The following is a 25,665-nucleotide window of genomic DNA, read 5'->3' on the forward strand; positions in this document are numbered from 1 at the left end:
ACCGGTGGTAAACTACCTAAAGGGTGGTCTTACCTACAAAGAGTTAAACAACCTCCAGCAGGTTACTACCTACAGGGGACAAACTAGCTATAGGGGGTCTTACCTTCAAGTTGGCAAACTACCTTCGGGGGAAGGGGGGGTTTCTATCTAAAGGGGATAAACTACGTACTGGGGCCCGGCTATCTACAGTGGGGGTGGGGGGTGGGTTCCTAAAGGGGGCAAACTACCTACATGGGCAAACCAGCTGTAGGCAATCCTATCTACAGGAAGTCCTACCTACAAGGATTCAAACTACCTACTGGGGGTAAACTACCTACAGGGACAAACTACCATATGGAGTCATATCAAGGGAGGGGGGTTCAATCTACAAGAAGGCCAACTACTTACAGGAGGGTACTACCTGTAGGAGGCAAACTGTCTACAGGGTGGTGCTACAGTGCTGCAAACCACCCACTGGCGGCAAACTACCTACAGTGGGGTCCTGTCTACAAGGAACAAACGACCTACAGGGGAAAACTAGCCATAGGGGATCCTAGGAAGTAAACTACCTACAGGGTGGTACTACCAAAAGGAGCAAACTACCTACCGTGGGTAAACTTGCCACATTGGGCAAACTACCTTATGATTACAGTGGGAGTCCTTTGTTTCCTGTTTTGGATGGAGGGGAGATTTAGGCGTGCCTGCCGCTGCTCAATTTAAAGGGGTATTCCAGGAAAAAAACTTTTTTTTTATATATATCAATTGGCTCCAGAAAGTTAAACAGATTTGTAAATTATTTCTATTAAAAAATCTTAATCCTTTCAATAATTATCAGCTGCTGAAGTTGAGTTGTTTTTCCCCGTCTGGCAACAGTGTTCTCTGCTACCATCTCTGCTTGTCTCAGGAACTGCACAGAGTAGAAGAGGTTTGCTATGAGGATTTGCTTCTAAATGGGGCGGTTCCCGAGGCAGGTGTCATCAGAGAGGACTTAGACAGAAAAGAACAACTCAACTTCAGCAGCTCATAAGTACTGAAAGGATTAAGATTTTTTTATAGAAATCATTTACAAATCTGTTTAACTTTCTGGAGCCAGTTGATATATATATATATATATATATATATATATATATATATATATATGTTTGTTTTTTTACTGGATAACCTCTTTAATGTCTATAGGAATAATGGAGATAGCTGAGTGCTATTCTCTGTCTCTCCTCCAAACAGTGTGTCTCCAGCTTTAGCAAAACTACAACTCCCAGCATGCCCGGACAGCCGAAGGCTGTCCGGGCATGCTGGGAGTTGTAGTTTTGAAACAGCTGGTGGCATGCTGGTTGGATAGTACTGTGCCTAATACCTTATTTGTAATATAATACAAAGGGAAAGAGGGATAACCCCCATCATCATGTGATTTCTTAATTGAATTTATTTTTATCCTAAATAATCCTATTTCCATAACCAGTTTATATCTGAAGGTCCATTATAAAGAACGACTGTAACCATGAGCTGCTAAAAATATAAACTGCTAAATACAAATATGCGGAACTTTTCATTTGACAAATATTGGTTCGCACATAGTATTTTGTTCGGTATTTGAAAAATAAAATAAATATAAAAATAAAAAAATTAAAATATTATTTTAAAAAAACAGTAAGTCAATCCAAAACACAGAAAAGGTGAAAACCTTTCCATTGCAGTTTTCCTCCATTCGGTTCCACTTCTGGTTTTCGCTAAAACTAATGACCAAAAATGTATCAACATTGGTGTGGGTCAGCGTTTTTACAACTTGTGTGCCTCCAGCTGTTGCAGAACTACAACTCCCATCCTTTGGCTGTCCGGGCATGCTGAAAGTTGTAGTTTTGCAACAGCTGGAGGCACACTGGTTGGGAAATACTGGTGTGGCTAACCGGTTTTATTCAGTTTTTTCTTTAGTGTGTGTGTGTGTGGCGGTAATGTGTCTGTGCGCCAAATTTATGAAATGGTGATAAATATGGCGCTAGTACACATTTTTATTTATTTTTTAAATAACACTTTGGTACACCCATTTGTATGGCCCCTCTGCCAGAACAAATTTTGCGATGATATAACCTGCTGTGCCGACATGTGCGACTTTTAACCAAAATTAGCATATGACCTGCAGAAAAATTATTTGATTTTGACAGACCTATACAATCGTGAGAGGATCGTCTGCTTGAAACTTCACAGGATTGTAAATGCGTCAAATTTAGAGGAAAAGTATTGTCTGTATATAATGATTATTAAAAATGCCCTCATGTGTACAGACATGTCTGTTTCAGTAACTCAGTGTTTCCCAACCAGTGTGCCTCCAGCTGTTGCCGCATGCTGGGAGTTGTAGTTTTGCAACAGCTGGAGGCACCCTGGTTGGGAAACACTACCTATACTATATACTACTACACTGCTCAAAAAAATTAAGGGAGCACTAAGATAACTCATCCTAGATCTGAATGAAGGAACTAATCATATAAAATACTTTCGTCTTTACATAGTTGAATGTCCCAAAACAAAATCACACAAAAATTATCAATGGAAATCAAATAGGTCTGGATATGGAGTCACACTCAAAATCAAAGTGGAAAACCACACTACAGGCTGATCCAACTTTATGTAATGTCCTTAAAACAAGTCAAAATGAGGCTCAGTAGTGTGTGTGGCCTCCACGTGCCCGTATGACCTCCCTACAATGCCTGGGCATGCTCCTGATGAGGTGGCGGATGGTCTCCTGAGGGATGTCCTTCCACACTTAAACCAAAGCATCCGCCAACTTCTGGACAGTCTGTGGTGCATGGATGGAGCGACACATAATGTCCCAGATGTGCTCAATCGGATTCAGGTCTGGGGAACGGGCGGGCCAGTCCATAGCATCAATGCCTTCCTCCTGCAGGAACTGCTGACACACTCCAGCCACATGAGGTCTAGCATTGTCTTGCATTAGGAGGAACCCAGGGCCAACCGCACCAGCATATGGTCTCACAAGCGGTCTGAGGATCTCATCTCGGTACCTAATGGCAGTCAGGATACCTCTGGCAAGCACATGGAGGGTTGTGCGACCCCCCCCCCCCCCCCCCCCCAATGAAATGCCACAACACACCATTACTGACCGGCCACCAAACCGGTCATGCTGGAGGAAGTTGCAGGCAGCAGAACGTTCTCCATGGCATCTTTAGACTCTGCCACGTCTGTCATATGTGCTCAGTGTGAACCTGCTTTCAGCTGTGAAGAGCACAGGCGCCAGTGGCGAATTTGCCAATCTTGGTGTTCTCTGGCAAATGCCAAATGTCCTGCACAGTGTTGGGCTGTAAGCACAACCCCAGCCTTTGGATGTCGGGCCCTCATACCACCCTCATGGAGTCTGTTTCTGACCGTTTGAGTGGACACATGCACATTTATGGCCTGCTGGAGGTCATTTTGCAGGGCTCTGGCAGTGCTTCTCCTGCTCCTCCTTGTACAAAGGCAGAGGTAGCGGTCCTGCTGCTGGGTTGTTGTCCTCCTACGGCCTCCTCCACATCTCCTGATGTACTGTCCTGTCTCCTGGTAGCGCCTCCATGCTCTGGACACTACGCTGACAGACACAGAAAACCTTCTTGCCACAGCCCGCATTGATGTGCCAACCTGGATGAGCTGCACTACCTGAGCCACGTGTGTGGGCTGTAGACTCCGTCTCATACTACCATTGAGTGAAAGCACCGCCAGCATTCAAAAGTGACCAAAACATCAGCCAGGAAGCATAGGTACTGAGAAGTGGTCTGTGGTCATCAATTGCCTTTAGTTTCCACCTGTTGTCTGTTCCATTAGCACAACAGCATGTGAAATTGATTGTCAATCAGTGTTGCTTCCTGAGTGGACAGTGTGATTTCAAAGAAGTGTGATTGACTTGGAGTTACATTGTGTTGTTTAACCCCTTAAGGACCCAGCCCATTTTCACCTTAAGGACCAGAGCGTTTTTTGCATATCTGACCACTGTCACTTTAAGCATTGATATCTCTGGGATGCTTTTACTTTTCATTCTGATTCCGAGAATGTTTTTTCGGGACATATTCTACTTTATGTTAGTGGTAAATCTTTGTCGATACTTGCATAATTTCTTGGTGAAAAATTCCAAAATGCTATGAAAAAATTTGAACTTTGAATTTTTCTAACTTTAAAGCTCTCTGCTTATAAGGAAAATGGACATCCCAAATAAATTATATATTGATTCACATATACAATATGTCTACTTTATGTTTTTACTTTTGGAAGACATCAGAGGGCTTCAAAGTTCAGCAGCAATTCTCCAATTTTTCACAAAATTTTCAAAATCGGAATTTTTCAGGGACCAGTTCAGTTTTCAAGTGGATTTGAAGGGCCTTCATATTAGAAATATCCCATAAATGACCCCATTATAAAAACTGCACCCCTCAAAGTATTCAAAATCACATTCAGTAAGTGTGTTAACCCTTTTGGTTTTTCACAGGAATAGCAGCAAAGTGAAGGAGAAAATTCTAAATCTAATTTTTTTACACTAACATGTTCTTGTAGACCCAGTTTTTGAATTTTTACAAGGGGTAAAAGGAGAAAAAGCCCACAAAGTTTGTAAACAAATCACGAGTAAGGAAATACCTTATATGTGTATGTCAAGTGTTCAGTGGGCGAAGTAGAGGGCTCAGAAGGGAAGGAGAGACAGGGGGATTATGGAAAGGGAATTTTGCTGAAATGGTTTTTGGGGGGCATGTCTCATTTAGGAAGCCCCTATGGTGCCAGAACAGGAGAAAAAACCCCACATGGCATACCATTTTGGAAGCTACACCCCTCATGGCACGTAACAAGGGGTCCAGTGAGCCTTAACACCCCACAGGTGTTTGACGGCTTTTCGTTAAAGTCAGATGTGTACATGAAAAAAAAATTCACTAAAGTGCAGTTTTTTTCCCCAAATTTACAATTTTTACAAAGGGTAATGGGAGAAAATGTCCCCCACAATTTGTAACCCCATCTCTGCTGAATATGAAAATACCCCATGTTAGAATGTAACATGCTCTGCGGGCGAACTACAATGCTCAGAAGAGAAGTCACATTTGGCTATTGGAAAGCAAATTTTGCTGAAATGGTCTTTGGGGGGCATGTCACATTTAGGAAGCCCCTATGGTGCCAGAACATAAAAAAACACATGGCATATTATTTTGGAAACTACAACCCTCAAGGAACGTAACAAGGGGTACAGTGAGCCTTAACACATCACAGGTGTTTGACAACTTTTTGTTAAAGTTGGATGTGTAAATGACAAAAAAAAATTCACTAAAGTGCAGTTTTTTCTCCAAATTTAAAATTTTTACAAGGGGTAATAGGAGAAAGTGACCCCCAAAATTTGTAACCCCATTTCTTATGTATGGAAATACCCCATGTGTGGACGTCAAGTGCTCTGCTGGCGCACTACAATGCTCATAAGAGGAGCGCCATTGGGCTTTTGGAAAGATAATTTGTTTGGAATGGGTGTCAGGGGCCATGTGTGTTTACAAAGCCCCCCGTGGTGCCAGAACAGTGGACCCCCCGATATGTGATACCATTTTGGAAACTCCCTTGCACAGGCAAGGCTGATTTTACAGCGGTTCTTAGATAAAGGCAAAAACATAAATACCCACATGGGACCCCATTTTTGAAATTACACCCCTCACAAAATGAAACAAGGGGTATAGTGAGCTTTAACACCCCACAGGTGTTTGAAGAATTTTCATTGGAACAGTGGGCTGTGCAAATTATTAATTACATTTTTCATTTTCACAGACCACTGTTCAAAAAATCTGTCAGACACCTGTGGGGTGTAAATGTTCACTGTACCACTTATTACATTATGTGAGGGGGTAGTTTCTGAAATGGGGTCACATGTGGGGGGGGGTCCATTGTTCTGGCACTATGGGGGCTTTGTAAACACACGTGGCCTTCAATTTCGGACAAATTTTCTCTCCAAAAGTCCAATGGCACGCCTTCTCTCCTGAGTATTGTAGTGCGCCAGCAAAGCACTTTACATCCACATATGGGGTATGTTTTTACTCAGAAGAAATGGGGTTATGAATTCTGGCGAGCTTTTTTTTTATATTTTACCTTGTGAAAATGAAAAATTTAGGGTAACACCTGCATTTTAGTGAAAATTCTTTTTTCATTTTTTTTTAATTTTCCCATCCAACTTTAATGAAAATTCTTCAAACATCTGTGGGGCTTTAGAGCTCACTATACCCCTTGTTACGTTCCGTGAGGGGTGTAGTTTCCAAAATGGGGTCACACATGGGTATTAATTTTTTTGCCTTTATGTCAGAAGCGCTGTAAAATCAGCCACCCCTGTGCAAACCACCAATTTAGGCCTCAAATGTACATGGTGCACTCACTCCTGAGCCCTGTTGTGCGTCCGCAGAGAATTTTACACCCAAATATTTCCGTACTCAGGAGAAATTGCGTTACAAATTTTGGGGATCTTTTTTTCCTTTTAATGCTTGTGAAAATAAAAAGTATGGGGCAACACCAGCATGTTAGTGTAATTTTTTTTTTTTTTTTTTTTTTTTACACCAACAAGCTGGTGTAGCCCCCAACTTTTCCTTTTCATAAGGGGTAAAAGGAGAAAAAGCCCCCCAAAATTTGTAGCACAAAAGCCCCATATGTGGCCCTAAAATGTTTCCTTGAAATACGACAGGGCTCCGAAGTGAGAGAGCGCCATCCACATTTGAGGACTGAATTAGGGATTGCATAGGGGTGGACATAGGGGTATTCTACGCCAGTGATTCCCAAACAGGGTGCCTTCAGCTGTTGATAAACTCCCTGCATGCCTGGACAGTCAGCGGCTGTCTAGAAATGCTGGGATTGTATTGCAACAGCTGGAGGCTCCGTTTTGGAAACACTGCCATACGATACGTTTTTCATTTTTATTGGGGGGGGACAGTGTAAGGGGTGTATATGTAGTGTTTTACTCTTTATTATGTGTTAGTGTAGAGTAATGTAGTGTTTTTAGGGTACATTCGCACTGGCGGGTATTTACGGTGAGTTTCCCGCTAGGAGTTTGCGATGTGGCGAAAAATTTGCTGCAGCTCAAACTTGAAGCAGGAAACTCACAGTAAACTCGCCTGTGTTAATGTACCCTGTACATTCACATGGGGAGGGCAAACCTCCAGCTGTTTCAAAACTAGAACTCCCAGCATGTACTGACAGACCATGCATGCTGGGATTTGTACTTTTGCAACAGCTGGAGGCACACTGGTTGGAAAACCAGTTAGGTTATGTTACCTAACTCAGTATTTTCCAACCAGTGTGCCTCCAGCTGTTGCAAAACTACAACTCCCAGCATGTACTGATCGCCGAAGGGCATGCTGGGAGATGTAGTTGTGCAACAGCTGGAGATACGCAACTACAACTCCCAGCATGCCGAGACAAACTGTCTGGGCATGCTGGGAGTTGTAGTTTTGCAACATCTGGAGGGCTACAGTTTAGAGACCACTGTATAGTGGTCTCAAACTGTAGCCCACCAGATGTTGCTAGGCAACTCACCGGCTTCCGTAGGATCCAGGGAGCCGCATCGGCGTCCTCTGCTGCCGGCGATCACTGCCGCCGATCACCGTCCGCTGCCGCCGCCGATGAGTGAGTGGACTTCGGTGCCAGTCCCTGTTGGTTTCCCCGTTCTGCCCGGCCTACTGTGGGTGGGCAGAAGGGGGAACCGAACGTTAACCACCTGCCCCGGATCTGATATTGGTCGTCGCTTCTGAACGACCAATAGCAGGGATAGGAGGGGTGGACCCCTGCCACCTCACTCCTATCCCTTCAGGAGGATCATGGGTGTCTTGGACAACCGCGATCCCCCTTATTTTACGGGTCACCAGGTCACCGGAGACTTGTATGACTCGTAATTGCCGCAAATCGCCGGTGTGAATTCACCGGCGATTTGCGCCGATCGCCAACATGGGGAGCGGTCTCAGGACCCCCCTGAGCATTTGCACGGGGTGCCTGCTGATAGATATCAGCAGTCACCCCGGTCCGGTCCCCGCCCTGCACGCGGCGGGAACCGAAATTCTCACGGGCGTACAGGTACGCCCTAGGTCCTTAAGTACCAGGGGTTAAGTGTTCCATTTATTTTTTTTGAGCAGTGTATATAATCCAACATGCTGGGAGTTGTAGTTTTCATTTGGAGCAGCTGCTGAGCCACAGGCTTTATCAGGGCATGCTGGGAGTTGTAGTTAGTAACTAACTGCAACTCCCAATTTTAATGAAAAAAGTCACATCAAAACAAAAATGGTACCGTTAAAAACTACAGATCGTGGGAAACACTAGTATAGTATATGGAGCAACATTCCTTGAGTTGGAGAATTGGTTGTATAAATACTGGCCATTGCATTGTCGGTATTTTTATTATAAAAATACCGGCAGGGTCGCCAAAATACCAGCTGTGCCTGTAAAATATGAGCCAGAAGAATTGCTCGCTATGTTGTTTATGTTCGTGACTGAGGCAGACTCCTAAGGGTAGGGTCACATGTAACGCATCCACAACATATTTCACACTGCGGATGCACCGACAGTAGTCACAAGAACGAGCCCCCTGCTGTGGCCAGTTAGCTCTGTATGGCCACTTGTAGCGGCGGATTTCTGCACATCTGCTACGAGCGGGCACTGTGTCTATAGTGGAAAATCTGCCACTGCCGCAGGAAGTTCCCTCTTGTGATTGCCGCAGGTGCATCCGCAGCGTGAAATATGCTGCAGGTGCATTACCCAGGGGCGTGGCTATCGAGATAGCAGAGGTAGCAGTCGCACCAGGGCCCTGGTGCCTAAGGGGGCCCCTAAGCACATCTGCCCCATAAGAGACCAGTACTGTAATTGGCATATGGGCCCTGTTGCAGATTTTGTATCTGGGCCCAGAAGCTACAAGCCATGCCTCTGGCACTACGTTGGACCCTACTCTAAGGGAGATTTATCAAAACCTGTGCAGAGGATGAGTTGTGTGGTTGCCCACAGCAACCATTCAGCTTTCTTCTTAAATTTTTGAAAAGGTCTCTGAAAAATAAAAGAAACACTCTGGTTGTTATTGGCACCACTCTTCCTCTACACACGTTTTGATAAACCTCCCCCCTAATGTTTAACACAGGCTGCACCTAGTACTACAGTCCAAACCTATTCATACACATCCCATAGGCTTTATGTTCTATTTTCATAAAACCCGAAAACCTCTTACCCTCCTAAGGACACAGGCTGTTTTGTACTCCCCCACTAGACATGTTATCCCCTATCCAAAGACCAGACCCTAGGGACCCTTGTGATCTTCGCTGTGGCCCCCAAGTCATCTGGTGCACAGAGCAAACTCCACTCTAAGCAGAATGACTGGTAACCACTGCCGCCCCGCCCCCTCCCCTGGGCCCGGAGATCCTTTGGATAGGGGATAACATGTCTAGGGGCGGAGTACCCCTTTAATAACCAAACCACATTTTTTCAAATCTGGCCTGTGTCTCTTTAAGTGGTAATAACTTTGGAAAACTTTGACTGAGCGAAGCGATTCTGAGATAGTTTTCTCTTGACATATTGTACTTTATAGTAATGGTAGATTTTTGTTGATACGTGGATTTTTTTTTTAAATCTCAAAAGTATTGTAAAAAATTGGATCAGAGGGACAAGCCGCTCCCCTAACCACACCCATTGCCACGCACTAACCCCACCTTCGGTCATGCCCTAACCCCACCCTCAGTAACACCCTAACCACGCCTGCAGCTGCAGAATTGGAATATGTCTTTAACAGCAATAATATTGTCAGTCTGTCACCTAAATTTAGGAGAATGTTCTATACTGACAGACTGACAACAACCCCCATCATTACCACTACAGACCATATAAGTGATTACATACAGTTATATCAGGTGACTGACAACAACCCCCATCATTACTACTACAGACCATATAAGTGATTACATACAGTTAGATCAGGTGACTGACAACAACCCCCATCATTACCACTACAGACCATATAAGTGATTACATACAGTTATATCAGGTGACTGACAACAACCCCCATCATTACCACTACAGACCATATAAGTGATTACATACAGTTATATCAGGTGACTGACAACAACCCCCATCATTACTACTACAGACCATATAAGTGATTACATACAGTTAGATCAGGTGACTGACAACAACCCCCATCATTACCACTACAGACCATATAAGTGATTACATACAGTTAGATCAGGTGACGTCTTCTCTGATCGGAGTCGTTCACTTTCCCTTTTTCCTCTCTAGCTCAGAAGCCATGATGATTTCTTTCGGCTACGGCTCCTCTCTGGAGAACATGGCGAGAAAAACACATTTTTAGCTCTGCATCTTTTTCAACAACTATAATGCCCCAAACTCTAATAATTTCCCCCTTAGTAGTCAGTAAGTCCCTCCCATTGCATAATTAGGTCACTCCAATAAGTGCACATAGTTAGTCTGCATAATAGCTTGTAGGTAGTAGATAGCCTCCTATATTTGCTAGGCAGGAACATAGTAGAAAGCCTCCCACATTAGGTACGCAGTAAGTTCCCCCATACTAGGCAACAGTTTCCCCCATAATAGGCAGAGGTTCCCCACAGTAGGCAGCAGTTTGCTAAATAGTGGCAGCAGTCTCCCCATAGTAGCAGCAGTCCCCCCCCCCCCCCGTAGCAGCAGCATTCTCACCTCCAGTAGACAGCAGCATAGTTTCCCCCATAATAGGTAGCAGCAGAGTTTCCCCCATAGTAGGCAGCAGCAGAGTTTCCCCCATAGTAGGTGGCAGCAGAGTTTCCCCCATAGTAGGCAGCAGCAGAGTTCCCCCATAGTAGGCAGCAGGCAGCAGCAGAGTTTCCCCTATAATAGGTAGAAGCAGAGTTTCCCCCATAATAGGTAGCAGCAGAGTTTCCCTCATAGGAGGAAGCAGTTTCCCCTCACAGTAGGCAGCAGCAGGGTCCCCCATAGCAGCCCCCCACACACACACACACAGTAGGTAGTAGCAGCAGAAGGATCCCCCCTTGTAGCCCCCCCCCCCAGTAGGCAGCAGCAGGGTCCCGCATAGTAGATCCCCCCACAGTAGGCAGCAGCAGAAAGGTCCCCTATAATAGCCCCCCCCCCCCTCCACAGTAGGCAGCAGCTGCAGGGTCACCCATAAAAGGTCCCCTCCCCACAGTAGGCAGCAGCCAGGTCCTCCATAATAGCCCCCCACACACACAGTAGGCAGTAGCAGGGTGGTCCCATAATAGGTCATCCCCCCCACAGTAGGCAGCCGCAGGGTCCCCAATAATAGGTCCCCCCCACAGTAGGCAGTAGCAGCAGGGTCCCCCATAATAGCCCCCCCCCCCTCCCCCACACACACACACAGTAGGCAGTAGCAGGGTCCGCCAACAGTAGGTAAGCACACCGCTTCAGGCACATGCAGTTAAATGTGGGACATGTGGGGGCCGTTCCGGGACGGTGGGACATCACCGCAAAAGCGGGAATGTCCTGCCGGATCTAGGACGGTTGGGAGGTATGTTCTATGGAATATTTCTGGCATTTTATAACTGTCTTTTATGGCTTCAACTGTGTGTAAAAATGATGTTATTTTTATAATGTTGATCGGTACAATTATGGCGATATCTAATTTATATAGGTTTTTATGTTCTTTTTTTCTTTTCACAACAAATCATTATTTTCCTCCTTTCTATGTTGCCATGTTTCGACAGCCATTTATTTATTTATCTCTGTCTGACCACATTGTGGGAGGCCTTATTTCTTGCCAGACGAGCTGTACTTTTTATAAGTACCATTTTTGCAATACATGCTACCTTTTAATAATTTTGTATTCTACTTTTTGGACCAAAATGTGCAGAATAAATAACATGATTGTTCTGTAGTATAAGTCTAGAAGTGTGGCAATATCTATAATGTATTACTTAGATAATATAGAGCTTTAACCTCTTCCCTCTTTGGCAATTTTTCATTTTCGCCTTACCTTTTAGAAATCATAAACCTTTCAATTATGCACCTAAAAATCCATATGATGGCTTAGTTTTTGCACCACCAATTCTACTTTGTAATGACATCAGTCATTTTACCCAAAAATCTACGGCAAAACTGAAAAATATTTAATTGTGCGACAAAATGAAAGAAAAAATGCAATTTTGTAAATTTTGGGGGCTTCCGTTTCTATGCAGTAAATTATTTTTGTAAAAATGACAACTTCTCTTTATTCTGTAGGTCCATACTGTTAAAATGATACCCTACGTATATAGGTTTGTGTTACGCCGAGCGCTCCGGGTCCCCGCTCCTCCCCGGAGCGCTCGCAACATCCTCGCTACTGCAGCGCCCCGGTCAGATCTACTGACCGGGTGCGCTGCGATACCGCCCCCAGCCGGGATGCGATTTGCGATGCGGGTGGCGCCCGCTCGCGATGCGCACCCCGGCTCCCGTACCTGACTCGCTCTCCGTCGGTCCTGTCCCGGCGCGCGCGGCCCTGCTCCCTAGGGCGCGCGCGCGCCGGGTCTCTGCGATTTAAAGGGCCACTGCGCCGCTGATTGGCGCAGTGGGTCTAATCAGTCATTCACCTGTGCACTTCCCTATTTAACCTCACTTCCCCTTCCCTTCCTTGCCGGATCTTGTTGCCATCGTGCCAGTGAAAGCGTTCCCTTGTGTGTTCCTAGCCTGTGTTCCAGACCTCCTGCCGTTGCCCCTGACTACGATCCTTGCTGCCTGCCCCGACCTTCTGCTACGTCCGACCTTGCTCTTGTCTACCCCCTTGTACCGCGCCTATCTTCAGCAGTCAGAGAGGTTGAGCCGTTGCTAGTGGATACGACCTGGTTACTACCGCCGCTGCAAGACCATCCCGCTTTGCGGCGGGCTCTGGTGAAAACCAGTAGTAACTTAGAACCGGTCCACTAGCACGGTCCACGCCAATCCCTCTCTGGCACAGAGGATCCACCTCCTGCCAGCCGAATCGTGACAGTTTGATTTTGTATTACTTCTGAAAAAAATCATAACTACATGCAATAAAATATATACGTTTAAAATTGTCATCTTCTGACCACTATAACTTTTTTATTTTTCCATGTATGGGGCGGTATGAGGGCAAATTTTTTGCGCAGTGATCTGAAATTTTTATTTGTACTATTTTTGTATTGATCGGACTTTTTGATCGCTTTTTATTCTTTTTTATGGTATAAAAAGTGACCAAAATATTCTATTTTGGACTCTTTAATTTTTTTGCATGTACGCCATTGACCGTGCGGATTAATTAATGATATATTTTATAGTTCGGATATATCACATACGTTTATATTTATTTTTATTTGCACAGTTTTTTTTATGGGAAAAGGGAAGTGATTCAAACTTTTATTAGGGAAGGGGTTAAATCATCTTTATTAACTTTTTTTTTTCACTTTCTTTTGCAATGTTATTGCTCCCATAGAGGACTATAACATGCAGTACATTTATTCATTACACTGATCCCTGCCATTGCAATGCAATGGCAGGGATCAGTGTTATCGTCGGTTGACTGCTCAAGCCTGGATTTCAGGCTTGCAGCAATCAATCGACGATCGGACGCGCAGGAGGCAGGTAAGGCACCCTCATGTTACATTCTAGCTGATCGGGACATCGCGATTTTACCGCAATGGTCCCGATCAGCACGATAGAGCTGCCAGGAAGCTTTTACTTTCACTTTAGACGTGGCGATCAACTTTGATCGCCACATCTAAAGAGTTAATGCCAGACATCAGCCCAATCGGCGATGTCTGGCATTAGCCATGGGTCCCGGTTACTTATAGCAACCGGGACCCACCGGGTATGATGCGCGCTCACCTGCTGAGCGAGCGTCATACCTCGGGAGCCGCTTATGGACGTTTATAAACATCCATATGCGGCAAGGGGTTAATATAGGGACAATGAGGGAGATTTATCAAAACCTGTCTAGAGGAAACGTTGCTGAGTTGCCCATAGCAACCAATCAGATCGCTTCTTTCATTTTTGAAAAGGCCTCTGAAAACTTGAATGAAGCAATCTGATTGGTTGCTATAGACAACTCAGTAACTTTTCCTCTGGACAGGTTTTGATAAAAGTATATTTTTTATTTATCAAAAAACATTTGTATGTATAACACTGACTGTTCGTCTGTGAAATCCATCCTACGGCTGGACCTCACAGGCTTCCATACTTGGCAGACAGGAAGCCATCAGCTGGCTTCCTATTTTCATGGCAACCATCAGGACCCCGCAATCACATCGCAGGGTTTCAAATGGGGGGGGGGGGGGGCAGGGGAGACAACGGCATCTATAGGGCTAATACATCTGAGAGTGGCGCGATCTTGGTCTTAGCAGTTGTAGCAGGATGCCAGCTGTGTTTAACAGTTGGGTCCCGCCACCGATCTCCTGCACCGCATCCCAGAGTGCAGTAAAAATGCAGGTCATTTGCATACATCCAGTTGCGCAAACATGTTAGCTTCAAGAACCAATGCACACGTCCTATAGTGGGAAGGGATTAAAGGGAACCTGTTATGACAAAAAAAGTAGTCCATTCTGCAAGGATCATATTATTGAGCAGGAGGTGCTGAGCAGGTTGATATACAGTTTTGTTGGAACAGAGCTGTCAGTAATGGAGAAGATTCTCCCACATGACTCCTTATCCAAGAATGAGCAGAGATTTACATGAATATTAAATATTTTGTATCACATTTTAGATTGTGACTGGCTATCATAAGAAATAGTGTCCCATACAATGGGAACCTGTTACACTGAAAATCCAGTCCAATCTGCAGGCATCAGGTTATAGAGCAGGAGGAGCTGAGCAGATGATATATACAATACAGTACAATCTGAAGGTATCATGTTATAGAGCAGGAGAAGCTGAGTAGATGATATATACAATACAGTACAATCTGCAGGTATCATGTTATAGAGCAGGAGGAGCTGAGCAGATGATATATACAATACAGTACAATCTGCAGACATCATATTATAGAGCAGGAGGAGCTGAGCAGATTATATTTACAATACAGTACAATCTGCAGGTATAATGTTATAGAGCAGGAGGAGCTGAGCAGATGATATATACAATACAGTACAATCTGCAGGTATCATTTTATAGAGCAGGAGGAGCTGAGCAGATGATATATACAATACAGTACAATCTGCAGGTATCATGTTATAGAGCAGGAGGAGCTGAGCAGATGATATATACAATACACAATACAATCTGCAGGTATCATGTTATAGAGCAGGAGGAGCTCAGCAGATGATATATACAATACACAATACAATCTGCAGGTATCATGTTATAGGTTATCCTGGTATGTTTTCAATAAAACTATTTATCATCTGCTCAGCTCCTCCTGCTCTATAACATGATACCTGCAGATTGGGCTATATTATGTTTATTATCTGCTCAGCTCCTCCTGCTCTATAACAGGATACCTGCAGATTGTACTGTATTGTATATATAATCTGCTCAGCTCCTCCTTCTCTATATTATAAGGCCTACAGATTGCACTGTTTGCATATATCACCTGCTTAGCTCCTCCTGCTCTATAACCCGTTACCTGCAGAGTGTACTGTATTGTATATATCATCTGCTCAGCTCCTCCTGCTCTACAACATGATACCTGCAGAGTGTACTGTATTGTATATATCATCTGCTCAGCTCCTCCTGCTCTATAACATTATGTGATGCCTGCAGATTGTACTGTATTGTATATATCATCTGCTCAGCTCCTCCTGCTCTATAACATGATACCTGCAGATTGTACTGTATTGTATATATCATCTGCTCAGCTCCTCCTGATCTATAACATGACACCTGCAGATTGTACTGTATTGTATATATCATCTTCTCAGCTCATTCTGCTCTATAACATGATCACTGCAGATTGTACTGTATTGTATATATCATCTGTTCATCTCCTGCTCTTTAACCTGATACCTGCAGATTGCACTGTATTGTAAATATCATCTGCTCGGCTCCTCATGCTCTATAATCTGATACCTGCAGACTGTACTGTATTGTATATATCATCTGCTCAGCTCCTCCTGCTCTATAACCTGTTACCTGCAGATTGTACTGTATTGTATATATAATCTGCTCAGCTCCTCCTGCTCTATAACATGATCCCTGCAGATTGTACTGTATTGTATATATCATCTGCTCAGCTCCTCCTGCTCTATAATATGATACCTGAAAATTGGACTGGATTTTCAATGTGACAGCTTCCTGTTATATGGGACACCATTTCTTATGATAGTCAGTAAGTCACAATCTAAAACGTGATACAAAATATTTAATTTGTACAGTAGAAAAAAAAATCTAAAACAGATTATGAACAGCAGGTTCTTGGCTGAAGTCCTGGAATAGAGGCCGTTGTCATCAGACCCTGACCAAAATCATTTTAAGAAGAATTTGGAATTCTTAGAAAAACAATCTGAAGGAAACATATTGGTTTGCCTCATATAGAGTTCTGTATGAGTCACAACCTCCTCAAAATTCCTCTACCCCCATGATATATGACTGACTGCTGAACACTCGCCACCACAGCGCTACCATGTCTATAATGTCCTATTTTCAGCTTGCCGTCAGTCTGAAATCACAGGGAACCTGAACTTTTATTTAACCACTTGAAGCGGGAGGGGAACGTTCCCAACTACTGTTTATAGAAAACCAGTTATTGTTGTAAAATGTCCAACGTTGCGGTCTCTTTCATACAGTAGTAATCTGTCATTTCCCAAAAAAACATTGCACAGAAATAGAGGTGAAGAACGACTGAACATTGCATTCTACCTTGTTTAAATACAATTTTTTACTCACTCTCTGTAATATTTTTTTTTTTTTTATAATATTTTTTTTCTGCATATTTTGGCTTTATAACAGGAATTTTGACATAAGAAAATAAGCCAGTGAACATCTCAATGACTTTCATACAAGAGAGTTTTGTGAGCATGCTTTGTGCAAAGCTTACTGTGCTGAGAGGGGAGGTGAAGCAGTATCCATTACCCATTGTCAATGGTAGATCATGTGTTATCTGCTTTCCACTTTATAAGCTAAGTGCTACTTTTGTAATCCTTCCCTCCACATATAATAAAAAGTGTAATTGGTTTACATTAAAGAGAGTATCGTGGGCATGCTATGTGCAGAGATTACATTGCCGAGAAGAGAAGAAAGAGGAACAGTATTTTTAACCTATTGTCAATGGTGTGATCCTGTATTATCTGTTTTCCACTTTTTAATCAACTTAGTTTATAATCCTGCCATCTGAATATAACTAGATGTCTCATTGACTTACATATACGTGAGTGTTGTGGGCACGCTCTGTACAGTGGTTACTGTGCTGAGAGGGGAGAAGAAAGGAGGAGCAGTGTTCATCACCTATATTTAGTGGTGTGAACCTGTGTTGTTTGCTTTTAACTTTATAATGAAGTGCTACTTTTATAACCCTGCCCTCTAAATATAACAAACCTTAATAGCTTACATATAAGAGAGTATTATGCATGCTTTGTGCATAGGTAACAGTGTAGAGAAGGGCGGAGAAAAGGGGAGCCGTATTTGTCACCTATTGTCAATGGTGTAATCCTGTGTTACCTGATTTCAACTTTATATGGTAGGTGCTACTTTAATAATCTTCCCTCTGGATATAACACGATGTTTCATTGGTTCACATACAAGAAAGTATTGGGAGCATGCTCTGTGCAGAAATTACAGCTCAGAAAAGTTAGAAAATAGAAGGAACAGTTTTCATCACCTATTCCTGTGTTATCTGCTTTTAACTTTACAATTTAGGTGCTACCTTGGTAACCCTGCCCTCTAACTAAAACAACATTTCTCTTTGACTTACTGTGGTAGCTTGGGGGGTGTAGGGTATATGGGAGTGTAGCTGTGCGGTTACTAAGGGTGCTAACTTAATCCTTTCTATTTGTGATGCCAGGGTGAGGGCTATTCTCTGTATGCTTGTCCTACCACCCTTCCCAAAAGCGATAGGGAGATAGGAAATAATTGATTGTCCACAACCGGAGATTTGCAGAAACTTGTCAGAACTTTTACTGAAGATTTTAGGCAATAATGAACAGGAACAGTCCATATAACAGAATCTATTAGAGCTTGAGAAGTGGTTGGGACCTCATGAGTCTATTGAGCTTAAGAAGATAATTGTTGCGGTGATCCACTGGATTTAGGGGTTTAGATTCGGTCTCGTAATCACGCTAGCTTTAGCGGGGATTGATCGGTTTGATCGGTTTAGTTTCAGGCTGAGGCCGGCGGGCTTCTGGCCTAGCTTGTCTTTGAAAGTTGCGCAGATCCGTCCTGCTAGTCCGGCATCCACGAGAGCAGAAACCCAAGAGAGCGATAATTGGCTACAGCTCCCTTATATGGGCAGGGGCTGGACTAGAGCTAATTGGTCCAATACCTGTGTTATTCACCTTCACATAGAATTATGGGTAGTATGTGACCCAAGGACCTCCAAAGGTCCTCTAACATACCATAGAGGAATTAACATAGTCACATGACCGAAGGTCCTGCGACGTCAACAAGTTAAGTATACTATACATTATTTGAAATATACGCATTATTATTAAATATGTACATATAAGCATCACAGAATTAGAATAGAGGAGAGGTGACTAGGCGCTGTCCCACCTGAGGGACCCTACCTGAGCGTAGTTACTCTGACTTTGGGGACCACCATACAAGGTACGGTATGCAATATGGTACCGGGACACCACAAACCCCCTTACTTAAAATAAATCGGCCTCGACGTCTGTCCCCTAAGACAGAAGGACGAAGTGAAGGTTGATTTATAACAGTCCTGGGCATAACTTTTCAAATGTCCATTAATCAGGCTGTATAAACACTATAAAGCTATTTAACTTTTTTGATGTACATATGCATGGGTAAACTCATGAACAGGATTACTTGGTTTATGAATTTAGTAACAGGATGATATTATTATACATGAGATACATCCTACTTAACATTTTTAAATCTCACTAGACATTTTTGAATCTCACTAGACATTTTTGAATTTCACTAGACATTTTTGAATCTCACTAGACATTTTTGCCACACTAGTTACCTGTTTAGTACACTGAGGGTTTTACTAGCTTGCCTGAGGCTATCTGCCATTAAACTGGCTACTAGGGTCCATTGGCTACACGCTCTTATGCCTGGAACACAACAGATAAACCTTACCTAGGTTACCTTTGGACTACGTGCATTATGTTTAGCTTGCAAGAGCACCTACTGGCCGGGCAGGGCATCTCGCACACGTAGGAGAAAGAAGAGAACAGTTAGTGTACATAACAGTGTCAGGAATTGGAAAATGACATAGGCTACAAGTCCTAAAGCGTTTACTTGAGTGTGAGATATCTTTTTTGTTTGGTGTACTAGGTTTAAGCGAGGTAAGTACACTTAAGTGATTAGTTTGAGGTACTATGTGTACAATAATACGTGAGAGGTCAGTCTTGGTACCTTAAGGGTAGTTTCCCTTGTGTAGACCTTTGAGAAGGTGTTAGTGATGGGTGACAGAAATGTTACTCTCAGAGGAGCTGAGAGAGCCACCTACTAGCAACTACTAAAACACCTATTATTTAAAAAAAAAAATCTTTTTGTGTACACGTGCAATAAGCAGAATTTTTTTTCCGTGTACAGTAACCATTTACATTTAGTTACATTAGCATAAACATTTATTAGACACTCCAACAAGGTTCAGGTGCATTCACCTGATAAGTGCAATTTGAGCAAAAGAATATTTTGTTACTATTGAGGTATTTACACGTAAACAGACGTGCAAGGATCAGCAGTCCACCTGCACTAAGAGTCCGAGGTATTTACACATAAGCAGGCGTTCAAGGATCAGCAGTCCACCTGCACTAAGAGTCCACAGATCACGGCTATCACTGTTTAGCCGGGCACACACTTACGAATGTCCTATAGCTAAGAGTCTCTTGGTCTAAGGACCAGGCACAAAAGCTTAATGGTTACAGTTTCAACTGGAGCAGTCTTAGCATAGTCCTGCTAGGCACACTTCTTGAACATTGCAGCAAAGTCTGTGAAGACAAAAAAAACTTGAAGAAAAGATAAGTGTCACATCTTAGATGAAACTCTTGTGATGTCGTCCTGCTCCTCTTCTAGAGCCTCTACCCCTCTCAAGACCACCAGCAGGCAAAGAATTGATGTGGCTTTCCCATACCACATTAGTAAGAGTAGCGTGTGACACTGTAGTGTTAAGACAAATGGTTGGTGCTGGTTGTACCTGTATTGTTGGTACCTGGTGGGCAGGCCTAGGTACAATGGTTGGTGCCCACAGTTGGGGCCAAACCTCCTGGGTAGGAGTAGGCCTGGGCACTTTGCAGGAATTAGACGGAAGTGGCTGCTGCTGTAGTAATTCCTCCTCAGACTTGTAGGTGGAGTCATCAGGAGCGGGCCATTTCGGCCTCAGCTGGAAGGGTCCGCCTCACAATCAGTAGATGGAAAATACTTGAAAGGAAACTGGGTTGGTGCTGCTGGCTTGGTCACTGCGGCCGCCCACTCTCCTCGCAGACCCTGGACGGGTGTGTATTCCACTATCTCACCCATCTCCAGGGAATGGAATTTTTTGTTGATGTATGGCCTCTGTAAAGCTTGCCGGTTTATGAGGATGGTATAGCCGGTGTGGCAATCAATGAAGGTGCCGTAACCTTTGACCTTGTCGAACTTGGCCACTGTTGCCCTGCGACGTTCCAAGGGCTTCTCCCCTTCTTGGGGATTATCCCACATGCGGATGAAGAGTGGCTCCATTTCTTTGATGTTTTCTTGATAGCAGATCCTCTCCTCATGAGGCATGTTACGCCTAGCGCTCCGGGCCCCCGCTCCTCCCCGGAGCGCTCACGGCGTCTTTCTCCCTGCAGCTCCCCAGTCAGTCCCGCTGACCGGGAGCGCTGCTCTGTCATGGCCGTTGGGGATGCGATTCGCACAGCGGGACGCGCCCGCTCGCGAATCGCATCCCAGGTCACTTACCCGTTCCCGTCCCCTGCTGTCATGTGCTGGCGCGCGCGGCTCCGCTCTCTAGGGCGCGCGCGTGCCAGCTCCCTGAGACTTAAAGGGCCAGTGCACCAATGATTGGTGCCTGGCCCAATTAGCTTAATTGGCTCCCACCTGCTCCCTGGCTATATCTGGTCTCCTCCCTTGCACTCCCTTGCCGGATCTTGTTGCCCTTGTGCCTAGTGAAAGCGTTTTGTGTGTTTAAAGCCTGTGTACCAGAACTTCTGCTATCTCCCCTGACTACGAACCTTGCCGCCTGCCCCCGACCTTCTGCTACGTCCGACTTTGCTTCTGCCTACTCCCTTGTACCTCGCCTATCTTCAGCAGTCAGAGAGGTGAGCCGTTGCTAGTGGATACGACCTGGTCACTACCGCCGCAGCAAGACCATCCCGCTTTGCGGCGGGCTCTGGTGAAAACCTGTAGTGGCTTAGAACCGGTCCACTAGCGCGGTCCTCGCCATCCCTCTCTGGCACAGAGGATCCACTACCTGCCAGCCGGCATCGTGACAGTAGATCCGGCCATGGATCCCGCTGAAGTTCCTCTGCCAGCTGTCGCTGACCTCCCTACGCTGGTCGCCCAGCAAGCTCGTCAGATCGCCCAACAAGATCACCAGCTGTCGTACTTGACCACCATGACACAGCAACTCCAGTCACAACTACAGCAAGTACAGTCACAGCTACAGCAGCAACAACCATCTCCTCCGCCAGCTCCTGCACCCCTTCCGCAGCGAGTGGCCACTCCTAGCCTCCGCCTGTCCTTGCCGGACAAATTTAATGGGGACTCTAAGTTTTGCCGTGGCTTTCTTTCGCAATGTTCCTTGCACTTGGAGATGATGTCGGACCAGTTTCCCACTGAAAGGTCTAAGGTGGCTTTCGTAGTCAGCCTTCTGTCTGGAAAAGCCCTGTCATGGGCCACACCGCTCTGGGACCGCAATGACCCCGTCACTGCCTCTGTACACTCCTTCTTCTCGGAAATCCGAAGTGTCTTTGAGGAACCTGCCCGAGCCTCTTCTGCTGAGACTGCCCTGCTGAACCTGGTCCAGGGTAATTCTTCCGTTGGCGAGTACGCCATACAATTCCGTACTCTTGCTTCTGAACTATCCTGGAATAATGAGGCCCTCTGCGCGACCTTTAAAAAAGGCCTATCCAGCAACATTAAAGATGTTCTGGCCGCACGAGAGACTCCTGCTAACCTGCATGAACTCATTCATCTAGCCACTCGCATTGACATGCGTTTTTCTGAGAGGCATCAAGAGCTCCGCCAGGAAAAAGACTTAGATCTCTGGACACCTCTCCCACAGTCTCCACTGCAATCTGCGCCTAGGCCTCCCGCCGAGGAGGCCATGCAAGTGGATCGGTCTCGCCTGACCCTGGAAGAGAGGAATCGCCGTAAGGAAGAGAATCTTTGTCTGTACTGTGCCAGTACTGAAAATTTTTTGGTGGATTGCCCAATCCGTCCTCCACGTCTGGGAAACGCACGCTCGCACCCAGCTCTCGTGGGTGTGGCGTCTCTTGATGCTAAGTCGGCTTCTCCACGTCTCACGGTGCCTGTTCGGATTTCTACTTCAGCCAGCTCTCCCCTCTCAGCCGTGGCCTGCCTGGACTCTGGAGCTTCTGGGAATTTTATTCGGGAGTCCTTAGTAAATAAATTCCGCATTCCGGTGACCCGTCTTGTCAAGCCACTCCACATTTCCGCGGTCAACGGAGCCAGGTTGGATTGCACCGTGCGTTACCGCACGGAGCCCCTCCTAATGTGCATCGGACCTCATCACGAGGAAATTGTATTTTTTGTCCTTCCTAATTGCACTTCTGAAGTTCTCCTTGGACTACCCTGGCTTCAACACCATTCCCCAACCCTGGATTGGTCCACTGGGAAGATCAAGAGTTGGGGTCCCTCTTGTTCCAAGGACTGCCTTCAACCGGTTCCCAGTACTCCCTGCCGTGACCCTGTGGTTCCTCCTGTATCCGGTCCCCCTAAGGTCATTAAGGACTCTGCCTGCCACAGGAAATGCCTCTCCCCCCCTCCCAGTCCCATCAGGCAAGCCTCTGTGTCCCCTCATGGCCCTCGTCCTGGTGTCACACTGCCCCGTGCCAGGTCTCGCCCTCTGCCCTCTCTCCCCATTCCTACTCCTGCTGTTCTGCCTGCCGTTGAGGAATCCCTCCATCCTTTCCCGGTGTCCTCATCCCATGGGAGGCAGTTACCGGACAAAGAGAAGGGGAGACCTAAGGGGGGGGGTACTGTTACGCCTAGCGCTCCGGGCCCCCGCTCCTCCCCAGAGCGCTCACGGCGTCTTTCTCCCTGCAGCTCCCCGGTCAGTCCCGCTGACCGGGAGCGCTGCTCTGTCATGGCCGTTGGGGATGCGATTCGCACAGCGGGACGCGCCCGCTCGCGAATCGCATCCCAGGTCACTTACCCGTTCCCGTCCCCTGCTGTCATGTGCTGGCGCGCACGGCTCCGCTCTCTAGGGCGCGCGCGCGCCAGCTCCCTGAGACTTAAAGGGCCAGTGCACCAATGATTGGTGCCTGGCCCAATTAGCTTAATTGGCTCCCACCTGCTCCCTGGCTATATCTGGTCTCCTCCCTTGCACTCCCTTGCCGGATCTTGTTGCCCTTGTGCCTAGTGAAAGCGTTTTGTGTGTTTAAAGCCTGTGTACCAGAACTTCTGCTATCTCCCCTGACTACGAACCATGCCGCCTGCCCCCGACCTTCTGCTACGTCCGACTTTGCTTCTGCCTACTCCCTTGTACCTCGCCTATCTTCAGCAGTCAGAGAGGTGAGCCGTTGCTAGTGGATACGACCTGGTCACTACCGCCGCAGCAAGACCATCCCGCTTTGCGGCGGGCTCTGGTGAAAACCTGTAGTGGCTTAGAACCGGTCCACTAGCGCGGTCCTCGCCATCCCTCTCTGGCACAGAGGATCCACTACCTGCCAGCCGGCATCGTGACAAGGCAGATGAACATGCTTGGGGGCATAAAGTTCTCTGTGTCAGGCCTTTAACTTTTCCATTAAGTCGGCTATTTCGGCCTCCTGACGGGCCCTTTCCCTCTGTGCCATAGGGACCGGTGGAAGAGACTTCCTAGGCAGGGGTTGGAGAACATCATTAATGTACTGGATCAATTCAGGTTCATCCTCATAGATCCATTTAGGTAAGTTTGGTGAGCGCGGTCGTGCACTCGGCAAAGCAGACAGGGGTATTTCTGGCTCAGGGCTGGTGGAGGAAGAGAAGGCAGCTTCTGATGGTGTACTTACACAGTAGTATTAGAGCCTTCTTTACACCACACAAGCTGGAATCAGAGAGGAATGATCACTGTGATGTGTACTGTGAAAAAAAAACAAAAAAAACAATATTTGTAATTGTGAATATATAGTGCTATATTCGCGAATATTCGCGAATTCGCAAATATGCGATATTTGCTAATAAAATTTGCATTGCAAATATTCGCGAGCAACACTACTCTCCGCCATATCTGTACTCTCCGGCTCTTCCTTGTGCAGACTGAGGAGGTCGCTGTTCAGGGCTCCTTTTATAATGGGCTTCTCCAACATGGCTGCCGGCCGGAAGGAGGTCATCGGTGCAGCCCCGACTTCCTGTCCTCCCGGAAACAACAGCAGTGAATTTAAGTTCCCTTTTGGCTGCGACACATTTACTTGGTAGCCACGCCCATCGGCGGGTCGTGGCACAGCGCGGGCTTGCATCGCTGACCGGACCAGAGGATCGTAGCATACATTCACTTCTCACTTTACACATTTCCACAGAAAATACATTTTCGCCTCCCCCCTTACTTTCCGTGTGTGCTCTCTGCACGCGGCACCATACACAGAATTCCGTACACTTAGATGGTGCTTCGTAACACATTAATACAGTCTTTTACCTTGGGGGAGTACACTTTAATTGGTGGCAACAGCTGAAGGCACACACCCATATCCTGTTCGTGACGCCAAAAAGCTATGTGGTAGCTTGGGGGGTGTAGGGTATATGGGAGTGTAGCTGTGCGGTTACTAAGGGTGCTTGCTTAATCCTTTCTATTTGTGACGCCAGGGTGAGGGCTATTCTCTGTATGCTTGTCCTACCATCACCCTTCCCAAAAGCGATAGGGAGATAGGAAATAATTTTTTTAGGCAATAAGGAACAGGGACAGTCCATATAACAGAGTCTATTACAGCTTGACAAGTGGTTGGGACCTCGTCAGTCTATATAGCTTAAGAAGACAATGGTTGCGGTGATCTACTGGATTTAGGGGTTTAAATTCGGTCCAATAATCACCCTAGCTTTAGCGGGGATTGAGATTTTAACTCACGGTTTAGTTTAAGGCTGAGGCCGGCAGGCTTCTGGCCTAGCTTGTCTTTGAAAGTTGGGCAGATCCGTCTTGCTAGTCCGGCATCCACGAGAGCAGCAACCCAAGAGAGCGATCATTGGCTAGAGCTCCCTTATATGGGCAGGGCTAGACTAGAGCTAATTGGTCCAATACTTCTGTCAATCACCTTCACATAGAATTATGGGTAGCATGTGACCCAATGACCTCCAAAGGTCCTCTAACACACCATAAGGAATAAACATAGTCACATGACCCAAGGTCCTGCGACGCCAACAAGGTAAGTATACTATACATTATATGAAATATGCGCATTATTATTAAATATGTACATATAAACATCACAGAATTAGAATAGAGGAGAGGCGACTAGG

General features: G+C 45.6%; 1 protein-coding gene across 1 annotated transcript in view; it reads right to left on the bottom strand.

Annotated features, from left to right (window-relative positions):
- The window catches only part of CMPK2 (cytidine/uridine monophosphate kinase 2), a 47,836-nt gene extending 37,642 nt beyond the window's left edge, over positions 1-10,194 (bottom strand). Inside the window, exon 1 of the mRNA XM_056564124.1 lies at positions 10,176-10,194. The gene's annotated coding sequence lies outside the window, so the exon portion shown is untranslated. The remainder of the gene's footprint in view (positions 1-10,175) is intronic.
- Positions 10,195-25,665: the final 15,471 nt, after the last annotated feature.

The sequence above is a fragment of the Hyla sarda genome, chromosome 3, assembly GCF_029499605.1.
Source record: "Hyla sarda isolate aHylSar1 chromosome 3, aHylSar1.hap1, whole genome shotgun sequence".
Taxonomy (NCBI): Eukaryota; Metazoa; Chordata; class Amphibia; order Anura; family Hylidae; genus Hyla; species Hyla sarda.